General features: G+C 38.0%; 1 protein-coding gene across 1 annotated transcript in view; it reads left to right on the top strand.

Moving 5' to 3' along the window:
* LOC108293271 (serine/arginine-rich splicing factor SR45-like) overlaps positions 1–10,198 on the top strand; it is a 198,418-nt gene extending 188,220 nt beyond the window's left edge. Inside the window, exons 4-5 of the mRNA XM_017514591.1 lie at positions 3,905–3,982; positions 10,126–10,198. The gene's annotated coding sequence lies outside the window, so the exon portion shown is untranslated. The remainder of the gene's footprint in view (positions 1–3,904; positions 3,983–10,125) is intronic.
* Positions 10,199–11,621: the final 1,423 nt, after the last annotated feature.

The raw sequence follows: 11,621 nt of genomic DNA on the forward strand, positions 1-11,621 counted from the left end.
AAGGAAGTGGAGAGAAAAATGTTCATGGATGATAATATTAGAAAAAGTTAATTTCTAGAAGTTAATGTATAAATTTACCATCGGAATCAAAATTCTTTATAGTTTGATAAGATGATTTTAAAGGTCAGCTGGGAAGAAAAAAAAATCATAAGAAAATGTTGGTGAAGGCCAGTTGCAGTGGCTCATGCCTGTAATCCCAGCACTTTGGGAGGCCAAGGCAGGCCAGTCACTTGAGGTCAGGAGTTTGAGACCAGCCTGGCAAACATGGTGAAACCCCGTCTCTACTAAAAAAATACAAAAATTAGCTGGGCATCGTGGCAGGTACCTGTAGTCCCAGCTACTTGGGAGGCTGAGGCAGGAGAATCACTTGAACCCAGGAAGCAGAGATTACAGTGAGCTGAGATGGTACCACTGCACTCCAGCCTGGGTGACAGAGCAAGACTCTGTCTCAAAAAAAAAAAGTGTTGGTGAAGAATAATGAGATTTATTTTGCCAAATATTAAAATCCGCTACTATAGTATTTTATTTTGTCCATCCATGTTTTTGTTTTTGTTTTCGTTTTGAGACGGAGTCTCACTCTGTTGGCTGGAGTGCAGTGGTGTAATCTCGGCTCACTGCAACTTCTGCCTCCCGGGTTCAAATGATTCTCCTGCCTCAGCGTCCAGAGTAGCTGGGACTACAGGCGCAGGCCACCAGGCCTGCCTAATTTTTTTTTTGTTGAATTTTTTTAGTAGAGACGAGGTTTCACCATGTTGGCCAGGCTGGTCTCAAACTCCAGGCCTCCAGCTATCCATCCACCTCAGCCTCCCAAAGTGCTGAGATTACAGGTGTGAGCCATGGCATCCGGACCTACAGTATTTTTAATGGTATGGAACTTGATGCAAGAATAGGTACGTAAATACAAGAGAGCAGGAACCTAAAAATACCTCCACGTGTGTATGCACATGTTTAGAGATTGTCATTTCAAATACTAGTATTTCAGATATGACCAGACAAAATGGATTGATCCATGCTGATAATTATAGCACAGGGCAGTATATAACTTCCAGACATTTCTCACTGACTGATTCCCTCCTTAGGCTTTATACCTCTCATCACTTTGCTGCCTCCTTCCCAGGCCCTGTCTTTTCCTTCATCCATTCTAGGTCCCTCCAGAAAGTCCTCTAGCTCTCAGAACATCTCCCACATTCTTTTTGGAAACACCAGAGTCCACTGAGGCATTTTATTTGTAAGTATGTATTACATCCCTAGGAAAAGAATTCCAGGATTTTCCCTCCTGTATGTTTTCATCTTGCTTCTTCATGGTCTATGATACCAGCTGAGGTCATTAGTACAGCGAGTCCAAACTGGTAAAATGGGAACAGATAATTCTGCCATTTTTCTAGATCTTTGGGTTGCACATCAAATCTGAGGCTGATCACTCCACACTTGTTTAACCTGCCTGAGGTTCACAACAGTTTTCCCAACTTTTGATCATCAGTGATTTCAAATTCACCAATGTAACCATGCTTTATCATCACAGTTAGAAACTGGACAGTGACTTTGGAGCACAACCTAATAAGAACCTGGTGTTTGACTCTTTTTGGTATTGTTAATGCTCTGGAGTCATCAGCCAGTACATTCATGCACACCATTATGGCAGCATGGAGAGATGGCATAAAGAGCCTAAATTCTTATTGCTTCATTATGTAATCAGTTTGGCTCTCTCCTTTTCCTAACCCCTCTCTCATCTAAGTTCAATAGCGCTTACCCTCATATATCACAATGACAAAGGAAAACATCTAAGCAAAACTAATTCCTTCAATATGAGATGTTTTTTAGTCCTCATAGATCAACTAACCAGCTTAAAGTACAGCCAGTTTTAAAAACAGCATTTCTTTTCTCCCCACAGTAAAAAGAAATGAAAAATATTCATTCTTTCTAGTAATCAAGGAAATGCAAATTAAAGCAATCATGAATGACTTTTTTCCTCTTATCTAGTTGCCAAAGATGAAAAAAAATAATCATTATCCTAGTGGAGCAAGGGACACATTCACACTTGGTAGTGGGAGTATAAATTGTTAAACTGTTTCTGGTATTGTGTGTTTATCAAAAGTGTTATTGTATATACCCCCGTCCTAGCAACTCAGCTTGTAAGAATTTTACCATAAAGGTGATCAGAGTTGTTCATCAAGATGTATGATCACATTCATCCAGGCTTTACTTCTGATAGTGGAAAATGAGTGCTGCCATACTAGGGAACAGACTAGGCCATTATAGTAGTGTTTACAGTAGACTAGGCCACTATAGACATTATTTCGGAGAAGAATCCTATTTACATTGGAAAATGTTCCTTAGGTGTGAAATAGAAACTTGGTAAAGTTTTTAGAGCTTGTATAAATATGAAATTATTTTCATTCATTTATATAAAACCACACTAAGATCCAAATAATAGAATCAGGTGTTCATTAATTATCTACAGTGTGCTCAGTTCTTCTGTTGGGTATTGGGTAAGGGTATATTGAAAGTATAAATATATTTATTCTTCTTGTTTAGGACTTTACACTATCATGGAACTGTTGTAGGGCTTAAAGATGTACATTTGTTCCTTGCACATCCAGTAGGTACAGCTGTAATCAATGGGAAGAGCACAGGACATAGCTAGACAGGGATTTGGATCCTGTCCCTATCACATACTTGTCCACTTGCTTAGACAAATTATTTGAAAATGATGGTGACCTCATGGGATGGTTGTAGGTATGAAGGGATGCATAACAAGGACTGCTTCCCGTGATGCCTCATGAATAGGAAGAATGTTAGTTCCTTTACTTTCCCTTCCAGAAGTTTCTATTTCCTCAGTATAATACCTGCAGTAGGTACGTTGAAAACTGAGCTAATGAATGAATGAATGAAACACTGGATTTGAAAATATAAGCCTTAAATAATTATGAAAATGTTAGCTATTAATATCTGAAGAGTTTCATTAATATGTATAATCTGGCAAAATTCATGTATACATATACAGGTATATGCAGTGGGGAGGGGGAGGTGTTTGTATGTAAGTGCTAAATGTTATGGACTCTATAGGGTTGTTATGGAATTAAAAGCAAAGGAAGGCATTAATATGGCTGTTAATCATTGAGGGGGCTTCCAGGGAAGGTAGGATTGGAATGAAACCTTGAATTAAGGTAGGTTTCAAAAATGAAAAGCAATATATACAAAAGTAAAAAAGAAAATGGTATACTCAGGGAGTGCTATTAAGACCATTCTGCCTAGAGAGGAAGATTTTCTTGAAACATCAGTGGACAGGATAGGTAGAAGAGGCAAGGTGTGACCAAGACAACAAGAGGCCTTACTTATCTGGTGAGAAATAGAAAACCACTGTAAGTTCTATGAAAATATGATGACATTGTGTTACCAACACATCTACGTGTTACAATGTTTGTAGCAATTAACTTTGGGAATGGAAATGTAAACAAAAATAAATTGTTTGTTCCTTCCACAGTATATAGCCTGAATTTTCCATTTAGTGGTAACAATAGCAAGATTTTTTTTAATCCTTGTATTCCACATAGCTGAATATCTTTGGAATTTGACTTAAAAATATGCCCACAACTCTAGCATTGCTGTTTTCTGATGCTTTTTTTATGAAAACCTAAAGAAAATTTATAATCAATTTTATATACTCCTGTTATTTGATATTACTGTTAGCCTGCTCTTCCTGTTTCTTTCCCTGCAGATTTTCAATGTTAAGATGACTATTATGCCCTTCATAATTTATGTCTATATTTCATTGAAAGAAAGAAGATTTAACATAATCCTTAGCAGTAAATCAACTAATAACTTAATTACAATGTATTTACTTTCAGTGTTGTCTTCCTGGAATTTTCTCTTTTCTTATGTTCTTTTTTACATTTCTCTACAGTATGGATGGAGCAGATCTGTGTTTTGAAATCGTAAAGCGAGCTGACGCTGGTTTTGTGTACAGTGAAGCTGTAGCCAGGTATGTAGTGTATATCTAATCCTGAGAGGTTAAGGTGAAAGTAAAAAAAGAAAATGACAAAGATATCACATGATAAACTGATGAAGAGCATGCTGCTGCTCTTTTCTATAAGGAACATCTCTGTTTTAGTATGTGTTAGTAGAACTGATAGTAACTGGAAATGCAAAATACTGAACAATGAGTTTTCCATTAACATGGGTTTTTAACATGGGTTTACACTTTCAGTACTGCTATCTTTCCCATTTCTGATGATTTTTGTACAAGAAGGGGGGATCTGATAGCTCAGGAACCACATAGAATTCTACTGGGGTTTTGTTTTATTTTTGTTTTTGCAAATCTGCCTCAGTTTTTCATTTTGCCTTTTAGTGATATCAAATTATGTCACAGTTAATCTAAGGAAAAGTACAGAACAGTAAAAGGAAGGGAAATAAGAGCACCATGTTAAAGAATATATTTGCTTCAGGCCCGTGTGAGACCTACCAATCAAATGGCAACTGTTGTTCTAAGTGGAGAAGTTGTTGTAAAGACCTAATGACTCAAAATCAGTAAATATGAGAAATTACAGGAGCCACGCATGTGCTGGGCCACTTGCTTATAAATTTAGAGCAACACAGCTTCTGTTTTGGTTATATTCAATCATACCATAATTACTCACTCCTGTGGGTTGCCTTTTAAATACGTGGAATACAGCATCCCTCCTCAGTCACCAGCCATAATATGTTGAAGGGTTTAAACCCACAAACATATTAGGATTTTTTTTTTTGAGACAGAGTCTCACTCTGTTGCCCAGGCTGGAGTGCAGTGGCCTGATCTTGGCTCACTGCAACCTCCACCTCCCAGGTTCAAATGATTCTCCTGCTTCAGCCTCCCAACTGGGATTGCAGGCATGAACCACCACACCCAGCTAATTTTTGTATTTCTTTTAATAGAGACGGGGTTTCACCACGTTGGCCAGCTGGTCTCGAACTCCTGACCTCCAGTGATCCGCCTGCCTAACCTCCCAAAGTGCTCGCATTACAGGCATGAGCCACTGTTCCCAGCCTAGCATTTATGAAAACTTTCTGTCATTTGAGAAAGTTATATTAAATGATTTACTCCCTCTTATAATTTATCTTGTAATTATGGCATCTTAGACAGACATAGCTGGAAACAACTTGGAGGCTACCTTAATAGAGCTTTGAGCTTAGCATGACTTGAATGTCTTCAAATTCATTGCCCTGACTCCTCCTGGTTGAAGAGCAAGGGACCTAGTCTCAGGGATGGAGCAACCATGGCTATAGCACTAAGTAAAGAATATGCTCAATGTGTGGTCACTGTTTTTTTGTACTACTGGGGCTAGGATGAAGAAGCCAATGAAAGTTTATGTGTGTTCTTTAGGCTCCTGTTGTATATGTGGTAGAATTGAGGCTAAATAGCCTCTTTTCTTTTGTGCCATGTTCTCTAAAGCACATTCTAGGTTTTTTTAATCCCATCTTCTGTTGTTTTGAGTTTTTATTACAGTTTTAAATTTTTATTCCTCCTTGTCCTTCGTAATTTTAAAGCATTCTTTTGTACCAAAAATAGTCAATGCTAGTGAGAGTCAATGGAAGAAGAGGATTTTTTCTTTTTTCAACGACAATAATACTAGGATACATGGCAGGTATGCTAACAGGATTGATGTGAAACCAGTACCACTTTTACTCTGGTCCCCAGTCATCTTTATTGCTTTTTCTTAACTTCACGCCTATCTCTGCCACTGGGCTACATGTCAGGATAGGCAGGATGGTAGTGTGAAGAGATGATGTCATACAGTGAAATTACTTGTGGTCTTTCCTAATCTTGAGATTTATAGAAAAGATGTTTATACACATCAAAATGAAAGCCTATTGATTTTTAAATCCACCTGTATAAGCTGTTAAAATGGTGAAAGGAACTTTCCAGAGTAGACCAGAGAAGAGGCGCAGCAATAGGTGACATTGCAAAGAGAGAGGTTTGAAGATAATTTCTTAAAGACTTTTCACCTGAACAGTAAAAAAAAAGTAGGAGGGGACTCAAAAAGTTTTATTATGTGCGTTTCCTATTGCAAAGGATCAATGACCATGTAACAAGGGTGTGTAGATTCTTCCATTGGTTTAGTGTTTGACCGGATGACTTCTAATCTTCCTTCATCCTCTCTGATTCTGAAATTTATTATAAGGAAATTCAGCTTGTATCAGTAGTCTAGTGAGACCAGCTGCAAGAAGACTCAGAGACACCAAGTAATCAGATTGATAATGTTGTTTTTCTCCAACTGGCTGAGCTTCAAGAGGAGCAGCAAAGCATGGCATAAAATAAAACTGTGTTCAGTCCTTAGTGCAACATAATTAGTGATTACCTCCATCCTTTCAGAGTTGATGAGTTGGGGAGTGGGCCAACATACAAGATCAGATTATCAAATGAAACTCTCAGAGATCTTCTTAACTAGTACCAAGCTTTACTAAATAATTTCAAGGATCAGGCAATCAAAAGGCTCAAGTGAAGCAGAGAGAAGGCAAGGGCAGCTCCCCATGTCACTTCTTACTGCCTCAGAAATGCACCTCTGGCCCAGAATAGATGAGGTTTATACGTGAGGTTTGTGGGATTCCACACACAGAGGGGAGCATTGCAAATATCTTCATTTTGTACCCCAAAGATTAGGATAGCTTCATGACATTCTCCAGGAAGCCATCTGTGCCTCAAAGATCCCAGGTTCTACTTACCATAGGTAATCCTTAGCCAGAGATACCCTGTTAAGGGCATTTCAGAGATAAGGTCTCTTCTGCCTAGCAAATAGCATTAGGCTTTTCACCTGCATTGACAAGGAAAGCAGACTGAATCATCTCTCTTCTGCCACACCCCACCGTTGAAATGCCTCCTTCCAAAGAAAGTAAATGCATTGCTTGACAGTTCTTTCCTTCCATGGAGCTATCATCTTCCTCATCCTTAGCAAAGATAAACAAATATATTGCTGAGTTCCTCTGAAAGCACAGGTTCCTATGATGCTTCATGAAGTGAAGCTTTTTGATTAAAAGTTTAGTCAGCAACTCTCTAGAACATGTGGGCAGATTTTAGTTCTTGTTTTATTCTGCTTGCACACTTTGACATGCATTGCCTCCCAGGATCATGACTGGGAGGGTGGAGAAAGATAGTTCATGTCTGTTATAACTTGGAGAGCAAAACAGTTCAGTCTCCACACATACCCCAAAGATTCTGCTGTGTTCATACATTTGGGTCAAGTAATTGAGTGTTCTCATATGCAAATGAAAAAAATCCTCATTCACTGAGTTGTGTTTTGTGTGATGAAACTGAAATAGGAATTTTCTTCAGGTTAAAGATAATTTAGGTGGCTGTCTCAGTGCTTTGTATCCAAAATAGCTCATTCTGTAGGTACAAGCTATGTCCACTTTAACTAATTTAAATTTACCCGTTATTTTCATGTTGACATCTAGATGGACAAATAAGCTGTTCCTAAATCTTTGACTGAACTTAACAATAATAATATTGTAATAATAATAAATTAACCTTTGTAGCATGGTTTGGAGTTTACAAAGCACTTTGACAGGTGTAGTCTCTTAGCCATTTCAAGGGGTTACAGATCTCCAAAACCTGATTTGAACCAGTAATGGGCCACAACACCAAGTTAACAACCCCTCATTTAAACAAAACTGCTGGGCGCAGTGGCTCACACCTGTAATCCCAGCACTTTGGGAGGCCAAGGCGGGCAGATCACGAGGTCAGGAGTTCAAGAACAGCCTGACCAACATGGTAAAAGCCCGTCTCTACTAAAAATACAAAAATTAGCCAGGCATGGTGGTACCCGCCTGTAATCCCAGCTACTCAGGAGACTGAGGCAGTAGAATCACTTGAACCCAGGAGGCGGAGATTGCAGTGAGCAGAGATCATGCCACTAAACTCCAGCCTGGGTGACAGAGTGAGATTCCATCTCAAAATAAATAAATAAATAAATGAACAAACAAAACTTATGGTTGGGCACGGTGGCTCATGCCTGTAATCCCAACACTTTGGGAGGCTGAGGCGGCCGGATCACTTGAGGTCAGGAGTTCAAGACCAGCCTGGCCCACATGGTGAAACCCTGTCTCTACTAAAAATACAAAAACTAGCTGGGTATGGTGGCTCATGCCCATAATCCCAGCTAGTTGGGAGGCTGAAACAGGAGAATCACTTGAACCCAGGAGGCAGAGGTCACAGTGAGCCAAGATTGCACTACTGCACTCCAGCTGGGGGACAAGAGCAAAACTCTGTCTCAAAAAATAAAAATAAAAAATAAACAAAACTTAATTACAGGCTGCAATGGCCCAAGCAAAGAGTATATTTGCAACCCCTTATATTCGCATTTGCAAAGTAAGAGAAATTAAACATCAGAACTAATGATTACATGAGCCTAGCTCTCACCTAAAGCCCAGTTGTAAGGAGCCTGTGATTAGTACAGGAACAAGGCTTGGGTTTGTTTTTGTTTTCCTCCTACCTGTCATTTTTAAAATGGAACCCTTCCAGTCCGTTGTAATATGTGAAATAATGCATATGCTAACTAGAGGAATATTCCTGTGAGCTTAATTAGATGGTATCATGCCAAAGAAGGAACTTGATAGAAATATCTTTTAATTGTAAAGCCAGAATAGGGAACTTTTTCTTTGTCAAGATCATTTGTATCAGAAATATAAGATCTGGAAACAAAACAAAATTCTATAAATATTATACAATGAATAATGTTGTCTATTGCATTTCTGTCATGCTGGTTGGGAAGGAAGGGGAAAATGAGAAAAGAAGGGGATAATAGGAAGAAAGGAGAAAGACAAATATGGAAGGAATAAAATACAGAAATGAGCCGGGCACGGTGGCTCAAGCCTGTAATCCCAGCACTTTGGGAGGCCGAGGCGGGTGGATCACGAGGTCAAGAGATCGAGACCATCCTGGTCAACATGGTGAAACCCCATCTCTACTAAAAATACAAAAATTAGCTGGGCATGGTGGCGCGTGCCTGTAATCCCAGCTACTCAGGAGGCTGAGGCAGGAGAATTGCCTGAACCCAGGAGGCGGAGGTTGCGGTGAGCCGAGATCGTGCCATTGCACTCCAGCCTGGGTAACAAGAGTGAAACTCCGTCTCAAAAAAAAAAAAAAAAAAAAAAAAAAAAAAAAAAAAAAAAAAAAAAAAAAAAATACAGAAATGAAACATACTCAAAGAAAGAGAAATAGCGATTATAGAAGAACTTCAGAAACAGGAGAAGGAGGTTCTAAAGTCTTACTGAATCAACTACTCTTGTCACATGTAGTTGCTAGTTGATCCCATTACCATTTTTTAATGCCTGTTCATTCTTTAAAATGCTGATTTCTTCTTTGTTCTTCACCTGTGCTCCCTGAGGGAGCCTCAGCTGGCCAAGTAAGGAGTCAGGCTTCCTAGGACATGGGCCTAGAACTAACTCCACTTTGTTCAAGGGAGCCCCAACTAAAACTTGATTGTGTTACAGGAAGAAATTGTCCAATAAAGGAGGTTCTTCCCTCTTTTGTCCTCAGAGCTAAATGGAAGTAAGATGGAGAGCATCTTATTATTTGTTGGCAGATCAAAGGCTACCACGGCTTGAGTCTGAATCCTTGGGGCAGCGCTGGGCAATTTCCTTAATAGCAGTCCAGTTTAACTAAGTAGAATTACCGGAGGATTAGGGGGGAAAAAATGTCATGTTTTAAGCTTGAATTTTTAGTTTGCAAAGCAATTTTACTTATAAATTGTGTGTAATTCTTTTGACTTAGATAGCTTAGAAAATATAGAGCAAACTATTTCTTCATGAAGCCCATAAACTTTTCAGTCTGCCAACATTTTCATTATGAGGCCTCACTTTTTTATTTTTTATTTTTTTATTTTAAAGATGAGATTTCACCATGATGGCCAGGCTGGTCTTGAACTCCTGACCTCAGGTGATCCACCCACCTCGGCCTCCCAAAGTGCTAGGATTGCAGGTGTGAGCCACTGCACCCTGCGAAGCCTCACTTTACACCAATCTTGTCTGCTCAAATGAAAAGTGTCCATGGACAGCTGAGAGTGGGAGTTATAAACTGGGAGCACTGTATACTGTATTAAGTTTTAAAATAAAAATCGTTTACAGTTTTTAGATTTCTTTTGTTTTTTACAGCCATTACATGAGACAGATACTGGAAGCTCTACGCTACTGTCATGACAATAACATAATTCACAGGGATGTGAAGGTAAGTCATTTTTTATCACTAACTTTAATGTTTGTGAAGGAAAACTGATATAACAATGATAATCAAGAATTCTTCTTTTCTCTTGTCATAAAGAACATCTCAATTTATTTATAAGTAAAAATGTATATAATTGCTTTGTATTTGGGAAGTCACTGTACTGATTCTTACTAGGAACACTATAATTTCAATTTATTTTTACTAAAGTGTTCATGCAATCTAAAATTGTATTATTTCTTTTTTGCCATTGTGTGTCTGAGAGAAATGGAAAATCCAATAAATAGGAAAAACCAAACAATATCTATACTGAGTTAATTGGGGGAAAAATTAGAATTTGGTTTAAATAGTAAAAGTTAATCATACACATATTTTCGTAGTATTGCAATGCAGAATAGTCAGCATCGTATTTTTTGCAGATACTTTTTAAATATAGTATGAAATCATAATTATACACATAATACGATTTGTATGCTTGGAATACCCATATTATCATTATTCAGTCTTTCTGCCTATTTGATCCCATTCTCAAGTTAATGAGGACTCTCAGTTCCTGGCTCTTTAACGGTGTTAAGCCAAAACATAGAAGGAGGCAAGAAAGGAGACCAGTGGGCTTTCCTCCTGATCCCTAGCTTCTCCCAAGGCCCAGAATCACTAGGGAGCCTCTGAGATCCCTTTGGCCCTGGGCTACACTTTTAAGCTCTGATATTTTGTCACTGGCCTTTCTCTAACCTCCAGCATGCACAGACATAGTGTTCCTTCCCTCAAGATATATTATTAAAGGCCTAGCTTCTTCAATGTATTTAATATTTCAAATGGTTAAGAAAATTAAGTAGAGTTTAAAGTTTCTATAATGTTTGGGAAATTGTCACAGAAATCCTTGTAATTAAAAGCTGAGGGAAAGCATGAGCAATTCCAAAACCATCTAGTAGAATGTTTTAATACCAAATGAAAATCACTGGAGAATTGTACGAAATACACGTTAGTGTAAATTCGTTGTAAAATATCTCATTCATCCTTTTCAGATATGTTAAGAAAATGGTATTATTATCAAAACTCAACACCGAGCATTTCAATGGGTTCCCCTTTATAAAAAAGTATTCTTCAGTTATCCAAAGAGAAATAAAAGTGTGGAACGGGAAATTGTCAACTATAGTAGCTTGCTGTGCAGTTATTTTGCATTAATTAATGTAAGAAAGTTCATAGAGAGTAAAATATCTCTTTGTATATATTCTAAAATATATACAAGAAATAATGATAATTTAAAAACCTAAAATGTGTTTATGTAATAGCATTGTTAAGAACTCTTTTGCACAAGAGGCAATTTTATTTTGAATGAATTGTCCACGAAAGATAATTATATCAACATTATATAATAATGTTTGACAACATACTCTACTGTAATACTTTCTTTTTTTTTTTTTTTTTT

This window comes from Cebus imitator, unplaced genomic scaffold (genome assembly GCF_001604975.1).
Source record: "Cebus imitator isolate Cc_AM_T3 unplaced genomic scaffold, Cebus_imitator-1.0 Scaffold528, whole genome shotgun sequence".
Classification (NCBI taxonomy): domain Eukaryota; kingdom Metazoa; phylum Chordata; class Mammalia; order Primates; family Cebidae; genus Cebus; species Cebus imitator.